General features: G+C 45.7%; 1 protein-coding gene across 5 annotated transcripts in view; it reads left to right on the forward strand.

The window, feature by feature from the left end:
* LOC105488203 (family with sequence similarity 171 member A1) overlaps positions 1-16,280 on the forward strand; it is a 181,668-nt gene that overhangs the window by 149,985 nt on the left and 15,403 nt on the right. The window contains exon 9 of one of the 5 annotated variants that reach the window (XM_071070441.1): positions 15,168-15,248. The exons of the other annotated variants lie outside the window; for them this stretch is intronic. The gene's annotated coding sequence lies outside the window, so the exon portion shown is untranslated. The remainder of the gene's footprint in view (positions 1-15,167; positions 15,249-16,280) is intronic. 5 annotated transcript variants of the gene reach the window in all.

Consider the following 16,280-nt stretch of genomic DNA (forward strand, 5'->3'; position numbering starts at 1 on the left):
AAAATCTTTCAAGGAAGGACTGTTTATTCTTCTTTGTTTTATACTTAAGTTGAGGTTTAGTGGTTAATTGAGGTCACTCAGCTAGAAACAGTGGTGCGTGGCTTAAACAGCCAGCTCTCTGGAAGTGAATGCACTTAAATTATATTGTCCCTGATAAAGGATGTATAGGACACAACTTACAAATGGAATACATAATAATCTGTCTAATGAAATACATAAAGCTGGGCATGGCAGCTCAGGCCTGTAATCCCAACACTTCTGGGAGGCTGAGGTGAGTGGATATCTTAAGGTCAGGAGTTCAAGATCAGCCTGGGCAACATGGTGAAACCCCTTCTCCACTAAAAATACAAAATTTAGCCGGGTGTGGTGGCAGATGCCTGTAATCCCAGCTACTCGGGAGGCTGAGGCAGGAGAATCTCTTGAACCCGGGAGGCAGAGGTTGCAGTGAGCCGAGATCACGCCACTGCACTCCAGCCTGGGCGACAGAGTGAGACTCTGTCTCAAAAAAAAAAAAAAATATTCCGTGGTAAATTCCCTTTGATGATTGGTTCTCACAATGGTTTCATAGATTTTTATCATAGCCTGTCTTGTTACACTTGACAAGAGTGTAGTTCAAACATGATTTTGTCTTTTTTTTTTTTTTTTTCTTTGTGAGACAGAATCTCACTCTGTCAGCCAGGTTGGAGTGCAGTGGCACGATCTCCGCTCACTGCAACCTCCACCTCCCAGGTTCAAGCGGTTCTCCTGCCTCAGCCTCCTGAGTAGCTGGTACTACATGTGCACACCACCACGTCCAGATAATTTTTGTATTCTTTTAGTAGAGACAGGGCTTCGCCATGTTGGCCAGGCTGGTCTTGAACTCCTGACGTCAAGTGATCCACCCGCCTTGGCCTCCCAAAGTGCTGGGATTACAGGCATGAGCCACCACACCTGGCCTCATTTTGTCATTTTATTGTATTAATGATTAAGGTGAAATTGAAGCCCTCAGAATATCATTTGTTCATCAATCATGGAGTGACAACTTTGCTGAATCAGTATTCAGTAGTTTTTGAATACTGGAACATTTCCTCAACTTTTTGTATTATTTGCAATATAATGGTTCCAGGTATGATACAGTTTTAAGGTGAATCTGCATTATTAATATTGTCTAGGTTTAAGAAAGTGATGGAGAAAATCAACCAATCAAGCCCCGATGTGTAGCATTTGCCAGTTTCTGTAGTGTAAATCCTCCCACTGTGGTCAGTTACAAGTTACGAGGGTTGGCCGGGCGCGGTGGCTCAAGCCTGTAATCCCAGCACTTTGGGAGGCCGAGACGGGCGGATCACGAGGTCAGGAGATCGAGACCATCCTGGCTAACACGGTGACACCCCGTCTCTACTAAAAATACAAAAAACTAGCCGGGCGAGGTGGCGGGCGCCTGTAGTCCCAGCTACTCCGGAGGCTGAGGCAGGAGAATGGCGTAAACCCGGGAGGCGGAGCTTGCAGTGAGCTGAGATCCGGCCACTGCACTCCAGCCTGGGCGACAGAGCGAGACTCCGTCTCAAAAAAAAAAAAAAAAAAAAAAAAACAAGTTACGAGGGTGACCTGAGTCACTGCACACAAGAGTTGGGAAGAGATCCGTGGTAGCACAGTTCTATTTCCACTAAACAGATACAAGGCAGGGAAATAACCTCAGATAATAAAATACACAGCTAATCCTCGGTATGCGTGGATTGCATCTTTGCGAATTTCTACTTGCTAGTTTTAGCAAGTAAAAACTAAACTGAAACTAGCAAGTAGGGGAATTCACAAAGACAGAATCCATGCATAGCGAGGATCAACTGTGTATTTTGCAGCACCAAAATCAATACTCACTGTGTTTTCATGGTCATTTATGGGGATGTGTAGAGGGATGAAAGATGCATTGCCCAACATGCACGTTTTCAGCTTTGGTCAAACGTAGCAATGCTTCTCCTTCTTGTTCACCTGTGACGCCGTACACAGGTGTCCCTTGCACAGTCTATGTTGTGCTTCATTTTCTACATTTTTATGCTTTTGCTTGGTGATCTCACTGTTTAAAATGGCCTCCAAGTACAGTGCTTAAGTGCTGGCTAGTGTTCCTAAGCGTGGGAAAGCCGGGATGTGCCTTATGGAGAAATCGTGTGTTATTGAGCGTGAGTTGTAGTGCTGTTGGCCGTGAGTGCAATGTTCATGAACCGACTATAGATATCAAATGAGATGTCTTTAAATGGAAGGGTATGAAACAAGGTTATATGTTGAGCAGTTGATGGAAATATTGTGTCCAGAGGATTTCAGGAGGCCCCCACCTTTCCCGCGTAGCCATGGAGAACTGCAGGCCTGGACTAAACCTTCACAGGAAATACCTTCTTCTGTAGTTCCTCCAGAAGCAAGGGTTCTAGTATTGCACTCACTAGTTCAGTGTTCCCGGCAACTTTATAGAACATAACTACTGCGGATAATCATTAATAGGCTCAAGTAAATAGGAAATGAGTTTTAAGTAATTACCTTTGTTTTGGTATATTGTAAACTTGTAATATTTAATTGTTAAAAATGACTATGTCTAGTTACCTGCAAAATCCCTGAAATTGTAGAACATCACTCCTAAGTCCACTCCAGCATGCCGCCCACTAGAAGGGAACAAACTATGCATGAACCAAGGTCTACCTGACTCCAAAACCTAGTCTCTTGCTTTTTATTTTTTATTTTTTATTCTTATTTATTTAAGCCTTATGAGACAGAGTCTCGCTGTGTTGCCCAGGTTGTAGTACAATGGCGTGATCTCGGCTCACTGGAACTTCCACCTCCCGGGTTCAAGCGATTATCCTGCCTCAGCCTCCTGAGTAGCTGGGGCTACAGGCACGGGCCACCACGCTCAGCTAATTTTTTATATTAGCCATGTTGGCCAGCCTGGTCTCGAACTCGAACTCCTGACCTCAGATGATCCACCCGCCTCGGCCTCCCAAAGTGCTAAGATTATAGTCGTGAGCCACCGCGCCTGACCGTTTTAAGCCTTTTTATTCTGAAATTATTTTAAGTTGCAAAAATAGTACAGAGAGTTCCTTTATCCTTCATCCAGCTTCCCTGGGGTTACCATCTTACAGAACCATGAGACATTTGTCAAAAGTAAGAAATCAACATTGGCACAATACTATGAACTAAATAACAAACTATATTCCACTTCACCAATTTTTCCACTAATGTCCAAAAAAGTGAATATTTTATACAATACACTCATCATTCTTTGAAAAATCAGAAAGTAGAAATATGAAAAGAATTTAAAAATCACAGTCACCAAAAACGACCATCCAGACACAACTATAGCTGACATTTTGTGCTTTACCCATATAAATACTTCTACACAAGGATGCCCACTCCACGTTCAGTCTCCTTCTCTCACTAGATACTGTATTCTAAATGGCCTTCCATGTTAGCAATGATAACTCCAAATCATAACTTTTATTTCATTAAGATTTTTTTAGCTTTTTGAGGCTTCAGATGGAAACCCCTAATTAGGACAGAAAAGTCCAGGTGAAATTGCTCACCAGGCTGTGGTGGTGACTCAGGGTGCGAGATGGGCAATCTTCGTTGGGGAGAAAAATCAGAGAACTTCTCTTGGTGCAGGTTTGGCTGCAGGACTTGGGAGGAATTTATGAAAGTGTTTAGCCGGGCATGGTGGCTCACACCTGTAATCCCAGCGCTTTAGGAGGCCGAGGCAGGTGGATAACCTGAGGTCGGGAGTTCAAGACCAGCCTGACCAACATGGAGAAACCCCATCTCCATTAAAAATACAAAATTAGCTGGGGTGGTGGTGCATGCCTGTAGGGAGGCTGAGGCAGGAGAATCACTGGAACCCAGGAGGCGGAGGTTACAGTGAGCTGAGTTCGCACCACTGCACTCGAGCCTGAGCAAAAGACTCCGTCTCAAAAAAAAAAAGAGCAAAGACTCCATCTCAAAAAAAAAAAAATTATTTCTCTGAACAAGTAAGCCAGTATCTAATTGTCAGTAATTTTTCCAATTTTTGTAAACTTTAACCCCCTCCTCCCACTCCATTGAAGTATGAGCGAAGATCCATCTCAAAAAAAAAAAAAAAGAAAGAGTGTGCCCTAAGCTCTGCCAGGGTATACACAACATCATTTAAGTGATACTGACCCTGTGTATTTGGAACTTTATTTAGGCTAAACTAGCACAGACAAAAGCAAAAACAAAGAGGCATCACACCCAAGAAAATCAAACCAGAACCATAACGGAAGGAAACCAGAAAAGCCACAGAATGGTACGTAGGCCACAAGCATGAGAAACTCAGTGTGATTTCTTATGTTCACCCTCTCGTAGACGTCACTTATGCAGGTGTCTAGACCTAGAGGACCTCATAAAAATGAGTAAAGTTAGAAATGGGGGGTGATTTTTCAACCATATTGCAACTCCATGATTTCTTGCTTGCTGCATTGACACCATAGTTAAAGCACGTTGCAATTATGTCTTGGGGACTTTTATGACATCACAGAGAACTTGAAGAGGGCATGATGGTTGTCATGGTCCTTAAAACAGGAGAAGGCAGTGACAAGGAGAAAGGCAGTTGCTCTCATAGATCAGGGAGAAAGCCAGCTAAACTCCAGGCGAAATAGAAATTGCAAGTCTTCTCCCCGCCAAAAAAAAAAAAAAAAAAAAAAAAAAAACCTTATTTTCAAAGCTGTAAATGTAAATACACACTAAAATACCTGGCAAATGTTCTTTCCACTCTTCGCAGCCACTGTGACTTGTTTCCTGTTGGTATTCTGGTACCTTCTAAGTGGCTAATAATTCTCGCATTGTTAGGCTTTTGCAGCTTAACAGGATGAACAGGAATAGAAGAACCTGAAAGAGGCTTGGTGGTCTCACAGCAGAGGAAATGGAAGGCTGAAGCCACAGGGGTTGTGATGGCCTTTCCACACATGCAGTGGGTGATCAGAGGGAGGTGGGGCCCCATCTCCCGACCCCCGGCCCAGTGTGCTGCCACCTCTGTAGGCTGCTGCCCCGTCACCTCATTGGTACCCTCTGCCATCTGTCTACAGTATGCATTCAGCACTCCATAATGAGGGTCTAAGGCATGGTAAGCCGTGCTAATTATTTTCTTTTTTTTTTTCTTTTTTTTTTTTTTTTTGAGACGGAGTCTCGTGCTGTCGCCCAGGCTGGAGTGCAGTGGCGCGATCTCAGCTCACTGCAAGCTCCGCCTCCTGGGTTTACGCCATTCTCCTGCCTCAGCCTCCCGAGTAGCTGGGACTACAGGCGCCCGCCACCTCGCCCGGCTAGTTTTTTGTATTTTTTAGTAGAGATGGGGTTTCACCGTGTTAGCCAGGATGGTCTCGATCTCCTGACCTCGTGATCTGCCCGTCTCGGCCTCCCAAAGTGCTGGGATTACAGGCTTGAGCCACCGCACCTGGCCATCATGCTAATTATTAAAATCTAGCACTTGGAGAAGCAGCTCTGGGTGTCAGGCCTGGTTCTGACCAACAGACAGGTGACTCACTTCTGATGCTTTAGGAAGACGTTGGGGATATTTGCTCTCCTCACCTCTGGGTGAGTTGAATTCAAGTGAGACAAGGCACATCAAAGTTTTTGTAAGTCATAAATTACAAATACAACTTATTTCTCTGAACTATTACTAGTATCTTACAGTTCCCTAATCCTGTTGCTCTAGTGTGACAATGGTCATTTTGGGGTTATACAAGCTGCTTCTCAGCTACTTTTTAGGGAAAATGGTAGACAAAACAGTGGCATCTCTTTTTCCCCATTCTACTACTTATTGTTTGTTTGTTTGTTTGTTTTGAGACAGAGTGTTAACTCTGTCGCCCAGGCTGGAGTACAGTGGCGCTACCTTGGCTCACTGAAACCTCTGCCTCCTGGGTTCAAGTACTTCTCCTGCCTCTGCCTTCCTAGTAGCTGAGACTACATGCATGTACTACCATGGCTAACTTGTGTGTGTTTAGTAGAGATGGGGTTTCACCATTGTGATAGTTACTACTGAGTGTCAACTCGATTGGACTGAAGGATGCAAAGTATTGATCCTGGGTGTGTCTGTGAGGGTGTTACCAAAGGAGGTTAACATTTGAGTCAGTGGGCTGGGAAAGGTAGACCCACCCTCAATCCAGGTGGGCACCATCTAATCAGCCGCCAGCTCAGCTAGGATACAAGCAGGCAGAGGAATGTAGATGGTCTAGACTGGCGGAGTCTTCCAGTCTTCATCTTTCTCCCATGCTGGAGGCTTCCTGCCCTCGAACATCAGGCTCCAAGTTCTTCAGTTTTGGAACTCGGACTGGCTCTCCTTGCTCCTCAGCCTGCAGACGGCCTATTATGGGACCTTATGATAATGTGAGTTAATACTTAACAAACTCCCCTTTATATATATATCTCTCTCTATATGTGTGTGTGTGTGTGTGTGTGTATGTGTATATATATTCCATTATATCCCTCTAGAGAACCCTAATATGACCATGTTGGCCAGGCCAGTCTCGAACTCCTGGCCTCAAGTGATCTGCCCGCCTCAGCCTCCCAAAATGCTGGGATTATAGGCGTGAGCCGTGGTGCCCAGCCCCATTGTACTGCTTTCTGCAAGCTTCAGCTGAGTAATCTCTCCTTTGCTCAAAGGGGATGTTTTTCCAGGTGTTTGAAGATAACCAGTGAGCTCTGTGAAGGTGCAACTTTCTTACAGATTTGTCTAGAAACATGTATTAGGACATTGTCTATGAAGCAATAATGTTAGGGTAAGTCCCCAATCACCATAATTTGCTACTCAAAGAAATACCTTTGTAAAACATGGCAGCTGGTCTTGAATTCTTGAATTGAGTTGTTCTATGGTAAAAAAAGAAAATGTACACGTAACTATAGAAGATTGTTGCTCAAACCTGGGGTGTTAGGCCATTCTTGTGTTGCCGTAAAGGAATACCCGAGGCTGGGTGATTTATAAAGAAAACAGGTTTAACTGGCTATGGTTCTGCAGGCTGTACAGGAAGCATGGCACCAGCATCTACTTGGTGAGGCCTCAGGGAGTTTATAATCATGGCGGAAGGCAGAGCAGGAGCAGGCATCACACATGGCCAGAGTGGGAGCGAGAGAGTGTGAGGCGACATTCAGTTTTAAACCATGTCTCACGTGGACTCACTCATCAGCAAGGGAACAGCACCAAGTCATTCATGAGAGGCACCCCTGTGATCCAAGCCCCTCCCACCAGGCCCACCTCCAACACTGGGGATCACATTTCAACATGAGATTTGGCAGGGACACGGATCCAAACCATGGATACATGTTAGCATCCCCTGGGAGCTGGAAAAAAAGTACTAAAGCATTTGGGCCCCACCACAGACTGATTGAATTAGGGTCTCTGTAGGCGAAACTGATTTAAAAACAAAACAAACAAACAAAAACACTGCCTAGCTGATTCTCATGCATGGGCTTGTAGACCACCGCTTTAGAAACGTCGAAGCTACTTTACAGCCTGGTAGCACCTTCCCTTGGGTACCTCGGGGAATGATTCATTTTTCTTTTTGTTTCTGGGGTCGATTAACAGCTACGCCCCAGATTTGCAGCTGGGGAGACATTTATGTGAAATAGTGTGTCAAGTTGGGCAGCAGTACCTAACAGATTTCTCTCTTTTGTCCTGTTCACAATGGTCTGTTGAAAAAGTGAAGGTGGACACACTCTGCGTCGCCATGTCTTGGCTCTACCCTCCATCCTCTTCCCAAGGTCCAGGTTATTCCTGCCATCTCGCCCGAGCAATTTCACATCACTGCCTGTTTGGGACTCCCACGTCCGTATCTGCATCCCAGGACTGCCACTGAGTTCAAACTGCAGACTGAGCATCCTCAAGCACCTAAAACTCTATTTATTGTCTTCATGTTTTCCTGTGAATTCCCTACTCCCCCACAAATCAGAAAAAAACAGTTCTAGTTTTTGCCTGTGTACTATCCCAGTAAATGGTCTCACCATACATTTTCCTTGGCCAGAAACCTCAGGATCACCCTACAAACATCTGTCAACCTCACCCCCAAATCCAAGCAAGTTCTACGACTCCACTTGCTGTCAGGAAACAACATAAATGTTTTCATGTTTCTGCATAGCCAGAGTTTCCTGGACAAAAGTTACTGGCAACCTAGTATTGAAAACTCTAGACAAATTTAACAGTTTAATTGAGCAAAGAACAATTCTCAAATCGGGCAGCCCCATTGTCATGCCAGACCCCTATTAATCTCAGTAGGGATGGCATCAGGTACAAGAAGCCAAAGACAGGATCCCACACCAGCGAAGGAGACGTGGGTTTTATTGGGGTCTTACATACAGGGGAGAGAGTCCAGTGGTGGTGGGCCAAGCAGGCAAACTGCAAACGCTTGCAAAATGCATGCGATTTCGATAGCATTTTCACTTTACACCCTCCCTCTAACAGATTCCACCTGGCAACCTTCATTTAACCCAAAACAAACGGTCTCAATCCCCGGTACAACCTGCGTTCCACGGGCCAGGGTCGGGGATCAAATGTTTTTCATAGAAAAGGAATGGATCTCTGGGTGGGCTAGTCCCAGATTCCCTAGCATAGACTCTGAACACACATTCAGGTGTGCCTGCCTTACAGGGTCATTCTCAGGGTACACTCAAGTTATCAGTGCCAGATGCGCCTACCCTACGCCCTGAACCAGAATAGGTTGAGAGAGGCTGTGGCACTGCCACCGTCAGAGGCAAAGGAAAGTGACGTGAGGTCCAGAGACAGCCAGATTGGCTACCACTTGCCATTTCTCTCATTTGAACGCAGTTTAAACAGTTGGCCCCTTTGACTGGCCGGAACTCGGTGATTGGTAAGAGTAGTTTCCGGTCTGTTTGTACATCCTGTTATATAGTTCCCTCTGCGGGAGAAACCTTTAGGCCAAATTTACAAGGAGGCCGCTTTAGGCTACACTTAGTTTAACACTGGATTAAAGGATGAAGGAATAGTAATCATCTTGGAAAACAGAGATCGTGAATTATTACGGAGAGATTTGCGGGTTTATCTCCCCTGGAGCTGCGCCTTTGCATTCATTGATCTGCACTGGCATTTGCTGTAACACACAGGGCCTTCCCATTCTCTTCCCAATGGTTGTTTCCATTAGAAAGGTAGCATTTCTGGCTGGGCACAGTGGCTCACACCTGTAATCCCAGCACTTTCGGAGGCCAGGACGGGTGGATCACCTGAGGTCAGGAGTTCGAGACCAGCCTGGCCAACATGGTAAAACCCTGTCTCTACTAAAAATACAAAAAAATTAGCCGACGTTGTGATATGTGCCTATAATCCCATCTACTTGGGAGGCTGAGGCAGGAGAATAACTTGAACCTGGGAGGCAGAGGTTGCAGTGAGCCGAGCTCGCGCCATTGCACTCCAGCCTGAGTGACAGAGCAAGACTCCATCTCAAAAAACAACAAACAAACAAACAAAAAAACACCAAAAAAAAAAAAAAAACCAGTTAGTGTTAAAGGTTTCTGTCGAAGTCTCTAGAAGGGATGGGGGCAGCTATGATGTAGTTCCTATATAATCTCTGAAATTCATAATTTGGGGGTTTCTGTCTTGTAAATCCAATCCATTGAGGGCCCGAATGGAACAAAAAACAGAGACAGAAGGAGTTCGCCTCCTTTTGTTTTTCTGCCTCGCTGTTGAGCTGGGTGATCTCATCTCATCTTTTTTTGCCCTTAGACTGGGACTTACCCCCACTGGCCCCCTGGTTCTCAGGTCTTCAGCCTGAGTTATGCCACCAGCTTTCTTGGGTCTCAGTTTGCAGATGGCAGATTGTGGGACTTCTCACACACCGTCATCTCGTAAGCCCATTCCTCCTAATCTTCTTTTATATACACACCGACTGGTTCTGTTTCTCTGGAAAACCTGGTTAATAGACCTGAGGAATGAAACTGTAACCTCTCAGCGGGTTCTTCTTGCCCGCTGCCCAGATGCAGCTGATTTATCAAGACAGGCGAATTGCAACAGAGAAAGAGTTTTACCCACATAGAGCCGGCTGAATGGGAAACCAGGGTTTTATCATTATTCAAATCAGCCTCCCTGAAAATTCAGAGGCTAGGGTTTTTCAAGGATAGTTTGGTAATCAAGGGAATGGGTGCTGCTGAGTGGTTGGGGGTGGAATCATAGTGGTGTGGGGAATGGTCACTGTGAGCACTGAGTCTGCTTCTGGGTGTAGCCCCAGGACTGGTTGGTGGGTCCAGGTGAAGCCATTGGTCAGTTGTCAGACATGCAAAAACCTGAAAAAGACATCTCAAAAGGGCAATCTTAAATTCTATGATATGATGCTATTTGCAGGAGTGATTGGGGAAGTTGCACATCTTGTGGCCTCTGGAACAATGGCTGCTAACTGTTTCTGTCTACACCCTAGGAGAACTCAGCTTCCTGTCATCCTCCTAACCTGATTGTCTTTCATTAGCTTTACAAAGGTGCTTTAGTTTGGAGAAAGGGCTATTATCAACGAAACTGTAAACTAAGTTTCTCCCAAAGTTAGCTTGCCCCAAGCTCAGGAATAACTATGGGCAGCTTGGAAGTTAAAGGCAAAATGGGGGTTGGTTGGATCAGATCTCTTTCACTGTCATCATTTTCTGTTACAGGTTTTGCAAAGGCAGTTTCAAAACCAGGGAACCAACTGTACAAGACAAAGTATAATAATCACTCCCTAAAGAGTTTCATATTTACACTCTACTTTCTTATAATACGTTCCTTTTTTGTTGAGACAGAGTCTCGCTCTGTCACCCAGGCTGGTGGGCAGTGGGACAATCTCAGCTCACTGCAGCCTCCCATTTTCAAGCGATTCTCCTGCCTCAGCCTCCCAAGTAGCTGGGACTACTGGTGTGCGCCACCATGCCTGGCTAATTTTTGTATTTTTAGTAGTTTCATCATGTTGGCCAGGCTGGTCTCCATCTCCTGGCCTCAGGTGATCTGCCAGCCTCGGGCTCCCAAAGTACTGAGATTACAGGCGTGAGCCACCGTGCCCAGCCTCATATTACCTTATTGTGTTATGATTCTCACAGCTACCCTGCTTTATAGCTAAGGCAGGTGATGTTAATCCACTCTTGCATTCAAAGGCACTGAAATGAACTCTTACCAAAACAGTGGCAAAGACCCAGGATTTGCACAGAAACTCACATGCTGTGTTCAGAAGTGCAGTATTCTCTCTACCCCACACAGCTGCCTCAGAGAGATGAATTCCAGGGCTGGGAACCGTGGCTAACACTTAGTACCTCCTGCATTTCCAGAAGGGCTATGAGCGTGTCCTGTGGTCCTTACAGTCAACTGGTGAGGTTATTTCTTCTGTCATTTCACAGACTATAAGAAACAGAGTAATTTCATTTATGAACTGTGCTTTCTGCCACTTTGCAATGCTTATTCAATAGAGCTGCTTTCATTACGGAAAGCTGGAAGTTTTGTTTCCCAGAATGCTAACCATTTTATAAATAGTATAACATAATTATAAATGTCTTCCAGAAACACAGTAATAGTGATGTTAAATGATCCTGCGAGCCTCAGAAAAATAACTTGATAGCTACTCTCTGAGGTCGGTTTTTTTGAGTCCTATGACATTAGTCACTCTTCAAAGGCCAGAGAAGGTAAGAGAGAAGGTTAAAATGATATCAAATGCCCAGTAGTGGGAAATTCCACATTTGAGATCATGAGACCCATAAGTGGGGCATAATGACGGCAAATACAAAATATCTACTTGGAAACAGAGAAAAGCTCAAATTGCATTGAAGATCAGTTACATTTTTCTTGGACAGAGGACAGTAAAAATTTCATCTTTTTCTTGAGTAAGAGAAGAGGAATATAAGGTCTTTCTCAGGGACGAGGTTTGCCTTTTTCTGGATTAAAGGGTAACAGCTGAAGAGGCACAGCTTCAGACAAGTAGCAATAGAGAACAGAGAGAATTCTTGTCCATAGAGCATTTTCAGGGCCTCATATGAAAGACAGTCATCTTTCAAAGATGTCATTTTCCTGTAATACTGCAGCTAACTCTCCTCAGATCATCCCTGGGATGAGACAACATCAGTGGATACGTTGCCCAGGCTGGTCTCAAACTCCCGGCCTCAGGCAACCCTCCCACCTCAGCCTCCCAAATTGCTGGAATGACAGGCGTGAGCCACCACAGCTGGCCGCAAGTTGGATTTCTTTGGATGTCTATTCTTTGTGCCTAAGACTCCAGATTGATGTACCTACAAAATATAGAGCTGAACTGACCCCCATATAACATCTTGACTTTTTCAACCAAACTTTAATTATTTCAACTGAATAATTTTTAAAAAATATTGTATCCTTTGTGACAGCTGTCAAAGGATGGAATCTCTTGTGTGAATTAGAATCTCTTGATTTTCAGGAATACCATCATAATAACAATGATGTCGGTTTTTTTTCACTTGAGAATAACCTTTGGAATAATTAAAAAATGCCTTGGTATGATTCAATCCTTTTCCTCCCTCTGTCCTCTGAGGCGTTACCATTGACCTGGAATTCAGGATTCCAGAAATCCTTGGTGAATGAAGTCACCGCATTCTTTGTGAAATTATTCATAAGTGTGATAATCGCTTATCTGTTTCCTTTGATAAGTTTACTCCCAGTTGTTTCAATGTGTGACTCTACAGATAAAATCGTATTATACTTTTGTTATGATTCATATCGCTAGTATGCTGATAGTCTAGATAGTAACAGAGTGATTATATTGTTGTGGCTTCTTTATTCCAAGTAATATCAAGCCCCAGTAAAAAAGTTTGGTTTTTCTTCTCCGAGACGGGTCTGGCTCTGTCACTCAGGCTGGAGGGCAGGGGAGTGATCACAGCTCACTGCACCCTCAAACACCCGGGCTCAGGTAATCTTCCTGCCTCAACCCCTCGAGTATCTGGGACTACAGGTGCATGCCACCTCGGTCGGCTAATTTTTATTTTATCTTTACTTTTTGTAGAGATAGAGCTTCACATGGTTGCCCAGGCTGCTGTAGAACTTCTGGCCTCAAACGATCCTCCTGCCTCAGCCTCCCAAAGTGCTGGGATTACAGTTATGAGCCACTGTGCTTGGCCAGTAAAAGTTTTGAAGATGTGAATAGGAAATTCTAACAGCAAGAGCTTCCTATTCACCTCCTTGGTTCAAGTTATGAAAGTCTTGACTTATCCTTGTCCTTGTCACCAACAAGCCCTGCAGCCACAGCCTCTGCTTAGGCGGAAAATGTTCCCATCCTCTTCACCAGTGAAGCTGCTGAGATCCCAGGGCAGCTGGTTCCTTCCCATGGAAAGACGAACTGTGATTCCTCATTTCCCCAATAAACTTACTATTTTGCTGAGAAAACAAATATACATATTTGAGAAATTTAACAGTGCAAGCAGATAGAATATCAGACATCAAAATCTGTATGAAACTTCTCCACCTCGGAGAATGACTGAGTTTTGGCTTCACTCACACTAAATAATGAAAAAAGGGAACAAGCAGTGTAGGTTTCACTCAGGGTGAAAGCCCTGGAACCCTAGAAGATTGTGGGGATAGGTAATGGGTGGATTCAACGTGCCTTTCTCTTAGGACTGTCTGAGATCTTACAGCTGAGATTAGCATAAGCATCTTTGAACGACAAATTTTGGTTGTTAGAGAAAATATGTCATTATTCAGAGGGGACTCTCAGGCACCTCTTTGCTGAAGAGGCCACACAACACAGAAGGGGGATGCCTCTTGCTAAATAATGTTACAGCCACATGTGGCAAAGAGTTCAGAGACCTGAGGGAGGTCAAGTGCAGACTGAACTACAAATTTCAGCCTTCACTCTCTTAAGAATAAGTTAGCCTGGGCCGGGCGCAGTGGCTCACTCCTGTAATCCCAGCATTTTGGGAGGCCAAGGTGAATGAATCACCTGAGGTCAGGAGTTCGAGACCAGTCTGGCCAACGTGGTGAAACCCTGTCTCTACTAAAAATACAAAAATTAGCCGGGCATGGTGGCGCACTCCTGTAATCCCAGCTACTTGGGAGGCTGAGGCAGGAGAATCACTTGAACCTGGGAGGTGGAGTTTGCAATGAGCCAACATCCCACCACTGTACTCCAGCATGTGCCATGGAATGAGACTCCGTCTCAAAAAAAAAAAAAAAAAAAAGTTAGCCTTGGCCAGGTGTGGTGAGTCTCGCCTGTAATCCCAGCACTTTGGGAGGCCTAGATGGGTGGATTGCTTGAGCCCAGGAGTTTGAGACCAGCCTGAGCAATATGGGGAGACTCTGTCTCTACCAAAAAAAAATTAGCTGGGCACGGTGGCACACGCCTGTAGTCCCAGTTACTCAGGAGGCTGAGGTGGGAGGATCACTTGAGCCCAGTCAAGCCTACAGTGAGTTGCGTTCTTGCCACTGTACTCCTGCCTAAGTGACAGACTAAGACTCTGTCTCAAAAACAAAACCAAAAAAAAATGGTGGGGGGTGCTTGCATGGTGGCTCATGCCTATAATTCCAGCACTTTGGGAGGCCAAGGTGGGCAGATCACTTGAGTTCACGAGTTTGAGACCAGCCTGGGCAATACAAGGAAACCCTATCTCCAAAAAAAATGCAAAAATGATTCGGGTGTGGTGACCCGCACCTGTAGTCCCAGCAACTCCAGAGGCTAAGGTGGGAGGATCGCTGCAGCCTGGGAGGTGGAGGCTGCAGTGAGCCAAGATTGCACCACTGCACTCCAGCCTGGATGACAGTGAGACCCTGTCTCAGAATGTCAGTCTTAAGAATCCTTGGAGTGGATCAGAAAGGGAGAGGCCTTCCCCGGAATTGGATACTGGTGTAACAGGGTGTCAGTGTGCGGAATTCACAAAGAAAATGCCTGGGAACCGGCCCCACAACACTTAGTCCACTTTAAAAAGGGTCACAAGAGACAGTGAGAGCATTTTGGAGGATTTCTTTGGACAAAGCAGTGCTGAGAACTCCAGCCACCCTCCCGCCCTCTGACCCTATCCCTGCTTTACTCCCAAGCCCAGGGTTAGGGGAGGAGGCAGAAACTTCTGTGAGCAGAGAGGCTGAAGCTACAGGAGGGAGAGAGAAGTGCTGACCACAGCCCTCCCCTCTGACCACAGGTTCTCCATGATAGCCATCCCCTCCCACCCCAGCAAAGAAAAGACTGAATGCCAAAGCACCTTAATTCAATACATTAATTCAAATGTTCGGTCCTCAGCACCACAACTGCAGCTCAGGAACACAGCTTCCCAACGTGCCTTCCAAGTCACAGCAGGGATTCTGCAGGATCCTGACTCAGGTACGCATGAAAGCCAGGTGCGGAGGCTCATGCCTCTAACCCCAGCACTTTGGAAGGCTGAGGTGGGCGGATGGCTCCAGCCCGGGAGTGTGAGACCAACCTGGGCATTATGGCAAAACCCCGTCTCTACCAAAAGTACAAAAATTAGTCAGGTGTGGTGGTGCATGCCTGTAGTCCTAACTACTCAGGAGGCTGAGGTAAGAGGATGGCTTGAGCCCGGGAGGCAGAGGTTACAGTGAGCTGAGATCACACCACTGCACTCCAGCCTGGGGCACACAGCAAGACTCTGTCTCAAAAAAAAAAAAAAAAAAAAAAAAAAAACCTGGAGTCTGATGTGGTTGAAAAGGCCATACTCTTTCCTTCACTCTTTCCTTTTCCATCCTGCAGAGTGAAAAGAGTTCAAGCGAGGCATGATCCTGCCTGCTAAACATAGAGACAGTGGCTCCAGCTGCACAGACTGGGCTGCAGCCCAGGACAGCATGCCTGTGCCTCCCCATCCTAAGTCACCTTTTTTTTTTTTTTTTTTTTTTTTTTTAATGGAGTCTCGCTCTGTGTCCAGGCTGGAGTGCAGTGGCACGATCTCGGCTCACTGCAACCTCTGACTCCTGGGTTCAAGCGATTCTCCTGCCTCAGCCTCCCACGTAGCTGGGATTACAGGCACGTGCCACCATGCCCAGCTAATTTTTTGTACTTTTAGTAGAGATGGGTTTTCACCATGTTGGCCAGGATGGTGTCGATCTCCTGACCTCGTGATCCACCCGCCTCGACCTCCCAAAGTGCTGGGATTACAGGCGTGAGTGCCCGGCCCCCTAAATTACCTTTTTTTTTTCTTTTTGAGACGGAGTCTCGCTCTGTCGCCCAGGCTGGAGTGCGGTGGCGCGATCTCGGCTCACTGCAAGCTCCGCCTCCCGGGTTCACGCCGTTCTCCTGCCTCAGCCTCCCGAGTAGCTGGGACTACAGGCGCCGCCACCTCGCTCGGCTAATTTTTTGTATTTTTAGTAGAGACGGGGTTTCACCGTGGTCTCGATCTCC

Source organism: Macaca nemestrina, chromosome 9 (genome assembly GCF_043159975.1).
Source record: "Macaca nemestrina isolate mMacNem1 chromosome 9, mMacNem.hap1, whole genome shotgun sequence".
NCBI lineage: Eukaryota > Metazoa > Chordata > Mammalia > Primates > Cercopithecidae > Macaca > Macaca nemestrina.